This window comes from Rattus norvegicus, chromosome 4 (assembly GCF_021556685.1).
Source record: "Rattus norvegicus strain SHRSP/BbbUtx chromosome 4, alternate assembly SHRSP_T2T, whole genome shotgun sequence".
NCBI lineage: Eukaryota > Metazoa > Chordata > Mammalia > Rodentia > Muridae > Rattus > Rattus norvegicus.
This window is the reverse complement of record NC_141537.1, coordinates 84,536,928-84,550,518: the sequence shown is the minus strand read 5'-3', so window position 1 is coordinate 84,550,518 and position 13,591 is coordinate 84,536,928. Positions and strand designations below refer to the sequence as shown.

General features: G+C 45.5%; 1 protein-coding gene across 2 annotated transcripts in view; it reads right to left on the bottom strand.

Moving 5' to 3' along the window:
* The window catches only part of Wipf3 (WAS/WASL interacting protein family, member 3), a 72,970-nt gene extending 71,882 nt beyond the window's left edge, over positions 1-1,088 (bottom strand). For both annotated transcript variants that reach the window (NM_001398730.1, NM_147211.3), the window contains 1 exon segment: positions 957-1,088. The gene's annotated coding sequence lies outside the window, so the exon portion shown is untranslated.
* Between the last annotated feature and the right edge of the window lie 12,503 nt (positions 1,089-13,591).

Genomic DNA, 13,591 nt, shown 5'->3' with positions numbered 1-13,591 from the left:
TCTACATCCAAGGACCCCAGGCACAGAGGAGGAATGCCAATGTCCCACTGGAAACTTTCCTCACAGTGTCCCCAGATTGTGTGTCAGAGATGCTTCTGGTTTGTCCTGGGGCCATTAGACAGGCTTCCTGGATTTCTGCGCAGATTATCTATCCAACTGAAGAACACTCAAGGTATGGCAGAAGAAGGCATTTGTTCCCACAAGAGAATGGGTATTCAGGGGGAAATAGCTGCACTTACCCAGTCCTGCACACCTCCAAAGGACTTTAAAGGCCATTTGTGGCCAGATGTAAATGAGTGGCTAGAGATAATGGACAGACACACACACTCTCTGGTTCCTGACCTCAGCAGGCTTGCAGATAAGCCTCCCGGGAGTCAGCACACCAGCTCCTGGCCAAGCTCTGTCACCAGGAACTGTGTGACCTTGGATAAGTCACTTCTCCCTCCAGAACTGGTTTTCTTCCTGGGGGATGGTCCAGTGTCCTCAATCCTTGTCTGATTGTGCAGGTCCCCAGATCTCTCCTAATCGCCAGCACCCCTTCTAGGAGCACCCCTCACACCAGGGAGACCCACCCTTTTGTTCTCAGGGGTGACTTGAGGAAGGGAAGCAGAGCCCCCTTGGGGCATCAGGCCTAAGAGGCCTCCGTGCCAGAAGCTGCTTACTGAAGAGTGCTGTCCTGGGAGGTCACCAGACAGCCCTGAAGTGACCTCGTGTGGCCATGGTCCCTTTCGGGCCGGTGGCGGGCGGGGAGCGAGTGGCTGCCGCTAGGGCTGCTCGGAGCACCGCCAAGATCTAGTCGTGGCTGGGGACTGCAGTCTGGAGGGGGTCCTGAAGACTCGCGCCCAGCGTCCCTAACACCGCCAAAGGCTACTACACCTCAGGACTGTCCCCACTACCCCCACGACAACCCGAGCCCGCCACTCCACTCAGGGCCCGGACGCGAGCGGTGCAGCTACCTGCAGCTGGCCGTAACCGGGCCGACTGGACTTTTACTGGAGTCGCGGTCCCCGCTGTCCCTGTCCTCTTGCCGCCTCGAGGATCCCAGTTGATCTGCCGGCAGTGCCTGGCGTTGCTTCTGCGCGCCTGGCTGAGCTGGCTCTGCGCTCCAAGCTCTCCCGGCTGGGCTTAGGCGCTGCCGGGACGCGGAGGCGGAGCCGCCGCCCCCACCTGCTCCTGGCGGCCGCCCTGGAGCCTCGCCGCCGGGCTCCCCGGGACGCGACCCAGAGGGCGGGGTGGCTCTGGCACCCAGGAGGCGGTCCTGGCTGCGCAGCGCAGCTCCCAGGTACAGAGTCCCGAGTGTGAGCCAAGGGGACAATGGAGCCAAGGGCTGGAGTTCCCCTGCACGCCACCTCATCTATATATTACAAACATTTCGGAGCCCTCGCTAAGCCTGCTACAGCGCTATAAGCAAAGGGACAAAGGGAGAACGGGACAGCCTGTTGTCCCCATGAGCATGAGCAGGTACATATAATACAGAGCCAAGAAGACATCCAGTACATCCCTGTACACCCAATTTAGACCTGGGCTTGAAAGGCGGCGGTGGGTGTGTGGGTGGAGAGAGCTGGGGGCGGGGGTAGGATGGGCAGAAAAGCTTGCGCCCAGAGAAAGGTGAGCTCAAAATATCCTGGTATCCTGGTAACACAGGGAGGTGCGCAGGTAGGGCTTCGGGTGGGGCTAAAGGGGAAAGAAGGCGGTTTGAAATCTAGAGTAAGCCTTCCCAGTGAAGTTGGGTGGCAAGCAAGTCCCTGTGTCACTTCACTGTCCCACTGTCCAGAGCTTGGAGGATGCAGATTGGTGTCGGAAGCTACTGTAGACACTGTGCTGCTCCAGGTGCTGCTTCAGGCTGGCATTTCCTGTTTCTCACATCTTAGGCATTCCTGCCAGATAAGGATGTCCTGCTGGACTCTTGACTGGTCCTTCAGTGCTTGAGGTTCTTTTGTGAGCTTGTTGCTCTGCGAGGTCCTACAGTGCACTAGCTAAGGCGTCAGGCTCTCTACTGTCAAAGCCCTGGCTCCAGTACTGGGAGCACACTTGAGGGAGTCAGTGCCAGCAGCTGGCTACCACACAGGATTGCAGCCTATCTCTCCATTCACATGGTCCAAGTTTATATCCCCAGTAGACCTTGGCGACTTTGCTAATTACTTATGTTTATAGCCTGACAAGCTTATGGTTATAGCAAGGATTACACTCAGGAGGGCCACAGAGATGGCTCGGAGGTTAAGAGCACTCAATGACTGCGCTTCCCGAGGTCCTGAGTTCAATTCCCAGCAACCATTTGGCAGCTCACAACCATCTGTAATGGGATCAGATGCCCTCTTCTAGTGTGTCTGAGGATAGTGACAGTATACACACATAAAATAAATAAACAAACCTTAAAAAATACACTCAGTTATGTCTTTCACTTTTGTACTGACAAATATTCAACTTTCTCTTGATTTAGGCGAAGAAGGGGTTATGTGTAGAATGATAATACATGATCCCAGACATGAGACATGAAGAGTATACTTCAACTAAAAGTCACTAGCCATTCTGTACGAGCAATTGCCAAAGACAGTCTTCGGTTGTTAATCCTCACTCTCGTTACTCCATAGTCCCACCAGGTCTTCTATGGAGCCCCAAAGCACAAACTAGTTGAACAGACATAGTCATTTATCTTGCAGCTGGACTATATCTGAAGGATATACTAGTTCAGCTTTTTAAATGCTTGATTCAAAGCAGTGGTGTTGGTAGAGTGGGGCTATTTGGGGCTGAAAGCATCATGAAGTTTTTGTGTTCAAGAGCTCAGTGTCTCGTGGCACATGTGGTACTCCCTGTGTCTTTTCCTCTGGACATTGCCAAAGGATTAAGTCCCTGGGAGCCATGTTCCAAATAGCTAAGCTGCTCTCCCCATTCTCTCTATGGACAGAATTCAGAATGGTGTCCAGTTAAAGACTAAGGTACCAGTACCTTACCTGACCACCTAGACTTTAGCATACTTGTCTAGCTGAGTTCAATTCCCCGTACTACCAAGATAAAACAAAGCAAAACCCCTCAAACAACAACAATAACAATAACAAACAACAAACCTTATCAAAATTAATATAGTAGGGATAGATGGCTCGGCTAGTAAAGGCACTAGTTACCTGGTGACCTCAGTTGGCCTGATGAACTGAAAGTGGGAGTTGTCTCTCTCTCTCTCTCTCTCTCTCTCTCTCTCTCTCTCTCTCTCTCTCTGTGTGTGTGTGTGTGTGTGTGTGTGTGTGTGTGTCTGTGTCTGTCTGTCTGTCTGTCTCTGCCCTTCCATTCCCTGTTTTCTTTATGCTTCTGTATCCAGTGATGTTACAACTATATTTCAATCAGGAAACAACTAATGTGGCACCACCACTGTCTCCAATAGATAGAGTAGAAGATGGAGACAGTGTGGTGTTGCTAGGCACCGAGACAAAGCCAAGCAACTGTCCAACTCTGGACTGTTAGATGAAAGAAATGCTGTTTGTATAAACCACTGATATGGGGGTTGGTTTCTTTCCTTTCTTTCTTTCTTTCTTTCTTTCTTTCTTTCTTTCTTTCTTTCTTTCTCTCTCTCTCTCTCTCTCTCTCTCTCTTTCTTTCTTTCTTTCTTTCTTTCTTTCCCTTTTGACCCTTCAAGAACACTACTAGTATTTATTTACTACCCATTTCTTTCTAAATAGGAGAGTCTTATTTGGAAAAGAACAATGTTTAGAGGTCCAATCTTACACTTACATACGTTTCTAATGAGAAAATGTAACTCGAGAAGAACAAGCCTTCCCATCTCCCTTTGCTCGCCAAACACCTGCAGTAACTCACTTGCAGGTGTATGTTTATGTCAGTCCTGCAGCTCCGTGGGGTCTTTAGGAGGAAAGTACCCAGGAAACCCAGGCAGTTCGCAGCATGTGTTCACATCACCTTGTCAAATATTTACAAACGAATGACTACACGGCAAAAGCTTAGAGAACGAAGACAGAGTCGCAGCAGCTCTGTCCTCCTGGAAGCAGCAGCTTAGCTGACAGGAGGGTGAGAGGAGAATTGTGTGAAGGGTAAGCACATCCTGGTTGGAGAGCTGGTACAGAACGGAAGTGAAGAGCCTGCAGGGGGCAGCCTGGTGGAGGAGGGAGGCGCTGACACCAAGTTGGGCCTTTGTGGATCCACAGACATCAGTAATGCCAGGATCTGGGAAGGAGGCAGTCAGAGAAGAGAGAGTCTGAAAGGAATTCCACATGTCTAAGACAAAACTCAAGAACCTTATGGAAAAATGTCTTTATATAAACAAATTCCACTCATTTTGGGTTTAATGTACATTCTGAGGTGCCCACAATCTTGGTCAACAGAAGAACTGTTTCTGTCAGCCAGGCAGATTCTCATGTGTAACTCTGTCACAGGTCATTACCTAGCCCAGGAAAGCCACAGATCTGGCAGCCAGTTTTGTCTTTTCTAGAATTTTATATGCTCTAACCACATATGATAACTTATGACTTGATCATATGTTCTGCATGGCTTGTTTTGTTTGTTTGTTTGTTTTGTTTTGTTTTTGCTGCCAATTAGTGTTTCATTGTATGGAGAGACCAGTGCTTGTTAGTGGACACTTGGGTTGTTTCCAGTTTGGGAACGGTACAAACTAAGGTGTTCTGAATATGTCACAGTCTTTTTGTGAATGATCAGTTTTAATTTTGTAAGTCAGTAGCATAAAAATGACCTGAGGACCATCATGAGACACTAAGTCACACCCACAAAGAGAGCCTTAATGAAACATGGCAAGTATTGTCAAAGATGTCGGCAACTTGCAAACTTCATCCATTGCTCAGAAGAATATGCAGTGGCCCAGGCTCTCCGATCGTTCATGTGCTGGTTAGTTATGTTTCAACCTGACACTTGGGAAGAGGAATCTCAATGGAGACAATGACTCCAGCAGATTGGCCTGTCCATGGAGCACTTTCTTGACTGATGAATGAGGTGGGAGGGCCCTGCCCACTCTAAGAAGTGCCATTCCTGGGAATGTGGCTCTGAGTTTTATAAGCTATGGAAGCAAGCCAGCAAGCAACATTTCCCCATGGCCTCTGCCTTCAGTTGGATGATGGACTTTAATATGTAAGCTAAATGAACCCTTTCCTTCCCAAGTTGCTTTGGTCGTGGTATTTATCACAGCAACAGAAAGCAAACTAAGACAGTTTGTCTATTCCCCTCAGTGTTAACAAGAGTAACCATATAGCAAAGAAATTCTTCTCCGGGTCCTATAAGAAGAGGTGAATTCAGGAACACAAACAGAAATCTTGTACTTGTTCCTCCTGAACTGAGTAGAGTCGGAACCCCTAGGAGAGCCTGCCCTATCGTCTCACTGATTTTACCCCTGCCATCTGATCTGTCACATTCTGCCTCCCACACACCTTCTGCTCCTTGCCAACTTCTGGGGCCATTGTTGGAGTTCATGTCTGGTCTCTTGTCACCATCTTCAACCTAGGCTTACAGGTCTCCAGAGCTCCAGGGCTCCAGGGCTCCTTTCCCTGAAATCATACCAAGCCTTCTCAAGTACAACTTGCATCTTCTAACTTGTCTTCTTCGCAAGCATTAGTCATTCCCTTCTACTCTTGGGACAAAGCCCAAAGAATTTGGTACTATCTATAGAGTAGGCTCCAGGGCCAGCCCCTTCTCATCTTCTGCCTCGTACTCCTAAAACTATACAAGATCTCAGCTAAGCCCTTGGGCTTACCATATGCTCTCTGACCACCTCCACCAAGGCCATTTTTTTTGTCACATCTCCCTGTTCCTTACTTTCTCAAGAATATCTTCTTCCTATGATACACCTTCCTTTGAGAAAGCCTTTGGGGCCCTCATGGTAGATCAGGCCTTTAGTATATAAGATCCCCCTCCTCTGTCCTATTTCCACACCTAGAGCATGGTTTGGCAGATTTACTGATCTGTATTCTTGAAGGCAGAAATGCCACTGAGGGCCACTAGTACCTCGCATGTCAAAAACCACAGAATAAGCCAACACTCAATTCTTGAATTAGTAAGCTAACAAAAAAATTACACATCCAGAGAAAATTCTGTATAATCTTGGAGGTGTCAAGCCAGCTAGTGTAGATGCTCTCTCTCCCTCCCCCCTCCTTCCCCTCCCCTCCTCTCTCTCTCTCTCTCTCTCTCTCTCTCTCTCTCTCTCTCTCTCGCTCTCTCTCTGTGAGACGGCTCCAATTGCACAGGAATGCTATGAAACCATAGCAAGTTGATAACCCATGGACTCTCCCTTCTGTAGCCTTGAGTCAAATCTCTCCTGTGTAACATTTTTCTTTATACTGGAGAAAATTTACAAACAACATCAGCACAGAAACCAAATGTTATGATGAAGCAGTAGTCCAAGGTTACACAGGCACACTCTAGATTGTTCAGTCTTAGGACTCCCTGTACTCATACTCCCTAAAACAGACAAGCTGCTTGTGGCATCTCTGAGAATTGACTGTTCTCAGAAGCCCTGCATAGCAGATAACAATGGCACCTCATAATGTTGCATTAAAGTGCCACTTATCGGCGTCAGTGGAGAGGGACAGCTCCTTTCTCAGAAATATTGGTCCATTAGGTGCCACGCCCAGATCTTGGTCACTCAGCTCTTCAAGAGAGGGCCTTGGTCTCCTCCTCACACTTCTCACAGGTGGAAAATGCAAATATAAGATGAGCCCTGTGTTTTTCTCACAGTGCTGGCCCATGTTGTAGACATGGTTGTATGAAGAGAGTTACTTATGGACACACAAAGCGCCAGTCCAGTGGAGAACCCCACCAGTGTTCCACAGTGAGGCAAGACGTCACTGTGTCATGGGAACTCCTGAAAGAGATGACAATAACTCAGCGCGCTTCACCAGGTGAAGGTAGAGTAGGCAGGAGGCCCTTAGTGAACAAGGCAGATGGAATGGCTGAAAAGGTCGACTGAAGAATGAAATAACCCGTGACTCTGAAGAGACCCTGCACAGGACTGGGGGTGTCTAGGATGTGACCTCTAGTTCATCTCCACAGAGCAGAGGTCTGCAGGATAATGTTGATGCATATGGGGAAGTAGAGAAGTGCCCATTGTCTTGAAGAGGAGAGGAGCTAGGTGGACAAAGTCCTCCACGATGACAATGATGGTGAAGGCAAAGAGTGATCAGGTAGGTCTTACCTTCCCGCCAGCTGTGGTTCCTCACCACCATGTCCTGAGCATCTTCTGAAAATGAGCAGCAAACACTTCTGCTGTGCTTGGATGCTCATGGTCCCTAACGTTTCCTGGCACGAATGCTTGGTTCCCAGTGTGATGAGGTTTAAAGGGCAGCAGGCTCTTTAAAAGGTGGGACTTGGTGGAAAGAGATTGGACATGACCACCCAGGTGAAGGAATCAGTTAGCTTCACAGAATGAATTTACTTTCACAGAGTGGGCTGTTGTTAAAGAGCAAGAGACACAGCGCTCTCAACATGTGATCTCTTGGTATGTATCTGTTTCAGAACATCCACCATGTTGTGACAGCGCATGGGCCGTGCTGACCATGCTGTGTAGACTCCCCAGACACCAGGATCATGAGCCAAATGAACTCACTTTACTTGTACATTACCCAGCATCAGGGGCTCCATTACACTAACACAAAGAGAACTAATAACCTTTTGGTGACTCCATCACCAAGTCCTTTTCCTATTCCTCTTCGTTCTCCCCAGGAAGGTGGACATCATAGCTCCCTTTGCTTCAAATAGAAAAAATTGCACTTAAGGTATGCTTTGTTTTCAGTGATGAAACAGTATATGTGCCTTGGCTCCTTTAGACAAAAAAAAAGGAAAATAAAGAAAATTACAAATTATCCATAGTTATATTGTATATAAACACAACTCCATCTATATAACATGAACTCCTCTATTTATATAACATATATATACACACATGCACACCTCAATCTGTATAACATACATGTACACACACACTTCCATCTATATCACATACATGTATATACATGCATACCTGCAACTATATTATATAAGCATTCACATCTCCATCTGTATAACATGCATGTACCCACATGCACACCTCATTTATATAACATACCTGTACCCACATGGACTCCTCCATCTATATAACATACATGTACACACATGCACACTTCCATCTACATCACATACATGTATATACATGCATACCTCCATCTATATAAGTGTACACATCTCCATCTGTATAACATATATGTACACACATGCACACCTCCACCTATATCACATATGTGTTCACACATGTACACCTCTATCTATATAACATACATATACACACATGCTCTGCACTTGTCATCCCACACTACATTTTAGGCAGATTTCTGTGTCATTAGTCAGTGGTAGGAATATGGGACTCAGGAATCTAGAGTTTTTTGCAGTCCACTCCTAGAAGTGACGTTGCTGTTGAGGATACTTTATTGTAAACTCCAGTGTTGATTTTGGGTAAAGCTGGGGGCTCGCACTCACTAGTAAATGAAAAGTCTGTGTTCAGGAAATAAAATGGTGTGGCATGGTAGCCCTCCTGGCAGTGATGACGATGCTCTGAAAGGGAGGACTGTGCCCCTCCCTTTAGCTATCATTAATCAATGATACCCAAGGAATTGGAATCTCCCCAGGGGGCTGATGCTAGAGGAAGGGAAAGGCTAAAGCCTGCTGCCAGCCAGAGGAGGAACTTCTCCTGATGAGAAACTTCTCACACAGCACTGGACAGGGCCACACCTTGACCAGAACTGCCTAGTGCTAGGCATTTCTCTTACTCTCTGTTCCTCCAGAATGGTGTGTGTGTGTGTGTGTGTGTGTGTGTGTGCGTGCGTGTGTGCGTGTGTGTGTGTGCACACACATCGTATCATGCATGTACATATGAAGGTCATAGGACAACCTGAAGAATCAGTTCTTCATGTTGGTCCTGGGAAGTGCCACCTTAGGCCTGGTGGCAAGTGTCTTTACCTGATAAGCCATCTCACTGGTCTACTCATATCTGTTTCAAGCCGAAATCTTGTATCAGGATTCCAGAATGGATGTGGAGGCTGAGTGACTAGGCTTTTCCCGTACCCCTTCTCTATGTGCTCACATTGATGAAATGGACTTTCTCTGCTTTTCACTATTATGCATCTGTCTAATTGGTTCATTTAGGACAGGTGTTGGACCTAACTTGCTAGGCCTGCCAGGGCCCCAGCTTTGACCCTTTCAATTAGGTAATAGCTCTACCTGTCAAGTTGCAAGCTAGCAAAACAGAAAGGTTGTGGGGCTCAATTATAATCGCAGAATGAACTCTCTCTGTTTTTTCTCCTGATTGAGGCCAGCACTGGACCCCAGCTTAGCTTGTAAAGTAGGGGAGAAGGGCTCTTAGAATGCTCAGTTTTACACACTTACAAGGCCCAGTGCCTCTTCAATTGCTTGAAAGGAGAGAAAAGCTTCCTACAATTCCTCCATCGACTGCTCTTCAGGAGACAGCTGGCACAGAAGGAAATCCCATGGTTCTTGGACAAGTGCGAAAGAACAGACCCAGGTGCTCTTGTCTTTTGTCAGCCAAGAAACAGACTTCTTTGAAGAAGCTTGGTTCCCAGTGACAACCTTGAATGGTGAGTTTCCAAAAACTGCTCATCTCAGGCAAGACGTTACCTCAGTTGTCTCCTCCCCTCATTCAGACTGACAGATTTTTTCCCCCTACACTTAACTTATGAGGGCAACTGGGCTTTCCTCCCCTCTCATCCCCAGTTAAAACTGGGTTTCCAAGGACTAGGAATTTAGCAGTCTGTGTTTAATAAGCCATTCCAGTGTATCTCAGATTCTAAAGCCTTCAAACTGAATCAAAGAAACTAGTCAGAAATGTCATCTGGGTGTGGTGTGCATGTAAGTGTTCTCTGTCTGTGTTTCTGTCTCCGTCCCTCTCTCTGCCTCTCTGTCTGTCTCTCTCTGTCTCTGTCTCTGTCTGTCTCTCTGTCTGTCTCTGTCTGAGAGAGACAGACAGACAGACAGACAGACAGGAGAGAAATCTACTTTTCAAAGATAATAAAAGAATTAAAATGGGTGCTAAGATTAAAATTCCTAGAATCTATAGGATAATATCACAGGTGTGTTGATAGGTAAGCTTAACTCAGGTGTACCTGTTGGTGTTTTTCATTTACTATCTCATTCTTCCAGCCCCAGAGGAGGGTGGGGTGGCATTAGTACAGAGTGAGTAAGCTAAGAGAACAATCACATGGTTGTTATCAAGGGGAGAGAGTTATTTCTAAAATCAGAACAACAGATACTGCGCAGAGCTCCTCTTCTGCACTTTCAGCTACTTTTAACTCTTAGGTTTTTAATCTTTCATCTGTATTCGTATTTTTTCATATTTCAAAAATATGCACAAGCCTGGTTTCTTGTTAATTAAATTTTCACCCCTTTTTCATCATGGTGAGAAGGACTTGGCACCTGAGGTTGCGGTTTCCTATATTTACTTAATATGCTTTGGCTCTGTGGCTACATTGTTTTTAATCCTCTGGTAGTTTTTCAGATCTGCTTTCAATACTCTATCCATTTTGTCCCCCAGACTCTAGGGAAGGGAGAAGATGCACTCTGGGGATTCCCTCTCTTCCTCAGTGCGGCTCTCCCATCTCTGTGTTCTCTCTTCTTTCTTGGCTACTTCCTCAGCACCTCCCACAGCTGAACTTCACTCACATTGGGTAATGATGCATCTTCAGATATGAAACTCTTGGATGACAGTTCTGTATCTTTGTCAGAGCTGCCCTGGGTCTTCTCACCTCAGTGTTGTTGAGAAGTTCATGACCATTCTCAACTCTTGCCCTTTGCTCATGAACTACCCTTGGTTCTCCTTGTCCTATCAACCTGAAATCCTGGCACTCAGCACTGGGATCCTTTCTTGTTTAATAATATTATGCTTGGTACATAGCAGTCTCTCTGTTGGGAGAGAAATTTTTCTTGCTACTCTTAGTACTTATGAATAGATTCCTCCTATCCATTTACTGTGCTTACTTCTTGAAAACATCCCAGCAGCCAAAAGTTAACTGGCTACTCAAATATTGACATCTTTTCTTCTTTCATAGAAGGAAAACTCTTCTTCTTGGTTGATTGTCATCAAATATCCAGTTAAGAAAGTACATTTCCAAGACCTTGGCTCCCATGAATCACATTCAAACCACCTTTGATCTGTTGCTGCATTTGAGAAGCATAAAATTGAGCAGGCTTTTTCTTCTTACAAGTTAGAAGATTAAGTGGGTAAAGTCTTGTCCTGAGGACATCTCTCCCCTTATTCTAATGCATATCAGGCCTCTCTATAATCTCTGTAGCTCTTTCAGCACAAGCCTTGTCTCCAACATTCCATTCCCTGGTCTCTTTGTTTGTTTGTTTGCATCACTTACTCTTGTTTGTTGTAGTCGGGCATTGACTAGTAACTGAACCATAGAGTCAGTATTAGGCTGTCTTGAAATCTCCTCTGCCAAGGAAAATGATTCAATACTTTTCGGTTTAGCTTCAGAAAAATCTTAGCCCAGTGGCAGAAGACAGCCACATTCTTTGTCAAAATATCACAAAAATGGTCTCTGGCCCAGTTGTTAACATTGTTTCTCTCTGAAGCCTCTTGTACTGTGCATCCATAGTCCTCATTGCTTTAGAACTATTGTCCTTCGAGCTCCTTGGAAACTTCAAAGTCTATTCTTAGTGACAAACTTCCTCCAGCAAAGTCACAACTGTTCCCTAAAGAGCCACCAGTTGAGGACAAAGTAGCCAAATGCCTGAGACTTATGGGGGACATCTCATTCGGGTGAACTTTTTTTGTCTCGTCCTACTGAAGGACTTTGTGTGCTGGTTGATAATTCTGTGTCTGTGTATGAGATTTGATGATGGGCAAGGCTGCTCTGCCAGGGCCAGAAAGGGTATAGCTGCTTACAGCATAGTGGTAGCCCTTGAAAAACACTTCTCTTTTTAGGTGTGAAGTTTTGTTCAGAGAAGGCTCTACCTCCCCATGGGATGTTGGGGAACTGGGCAGGAAAGGCCATCTTATACAGTTGTGTCTAGCCTAGGCCATCTTATACAGTTGTGTCTAGCCTAGGCCATCTTATACAGTTGTGTCTAGCCTAGGCCATCTTACACAGTTGTGTCTAGCCTAGGTCATCTTACACAGTTGTGTCTAGCCTGGACCATCTTACACAGTCATGTCCATCCTTTCCTGTTTTCAGTTCTATGGTGAGGGTACCTCTGAGTGACTTTTTTGATTATAAAAAAAATGAAATTGAGTCAGAATACTTCTACCATATGACTGTTTTTCTTGTTGCCTCTTTTGGTCTTCACTTGCCTCTTTTGTGCGGGAAGAGAGAAGGATGGAGAAGGCAAAGTCTGGTTTCATATGGTGAATGCTGTCTCGTACGCATTGCAATTAGTTTACTATTGTAACTGCTGTTTCTTGCAGAGACGCTCATGCTCATAGACATGTGGCCTGGGATAAATGGCTATGAGAATAGTAGCATTGGCTAAACATGGTGTGTTAGTACTTTATAGACATTATTTTATTATCTAGTGATAACAGTTCCACAAAACAAACATTATGGTAACTATTGCCTTTTGTCCAGTGAGGGGACACAAGATACAAAGGGGTCATGAGGGTAACTTTGCCCCAGTTACTCTCAAACAATGAGGACTTGGGATCTGGAAATAAGTCTCCACATGCACTCAACGGTACAAGGATGCTGTACTGTGGGTTGTTTTGTGTGTTTGTTTGCATTTGTGCTTTCTTTTTAATCTTGTTGAGCAAGGTATCAAAATTTTGGTGTATATTTTCTACATTATTATCCTCTACAAGTTAATAATTATATATTTTGAAAATAGAGTACAGTTTTCTCTTAATTGTATTTTTAAAATAACTACACATAAGTTCATTATTACTCATAAGTCATTAATTATTGATAGCTCCTCCTCTGAGTGCAGACAACTGGGCTGATCTCTGGGTAGAATAAACCTCACCATATCCCTTCTTAGTTCTTATAAATTTAATAATTGAAAGACAAGTACCCAGAGGGCTCTGCCTGTTAATAAATGAGACTAATCAACATGCTAGGAACTTAACCTTTTCAAAAGAGGCTTTACAACTTGTCAGTTTAGAATTTAAGAAAAGCTCAAGATCTTGTCTTGCTTATTCCATATTAACAAAAAAAAAGTCCCATGTAAAATTTAATTAACGTTGGTGCGTACAGTTTGATCTCTGAGAGCTTGCAGCCTCTCTCTGCTACCCTGCTATACTCCCTTGGGGCATTGTGATAAAGCTAGCTCCTGAAATGTCACAAGAAAGAAGTGAGAGGACTCACAGGGAGAGAGGGAGCCATGTAGATAACACCGGGTTCTGTGAGGTGTGAGGTGAAGGGGAGCCACTGATCAATGTGAGGGGAAAGACAGGGCTCTGCTGGGGAAGCCATTGGGGAAAGGAAAAACAAAAACAAGAAACAAAAAAAGATGGCATGGAAATTCACATCAAGTCCCACAGCAGTTGGGACAAGGCATTCCTTGGAAGCTGAGCTTTAAGGGTTACCGAGTTCTGTGTCCATTTTCCTTCCAGGAACCTCTGTCCTGTCTGGATTGAACTGTATCAGAGAATCCTTGTATTCCC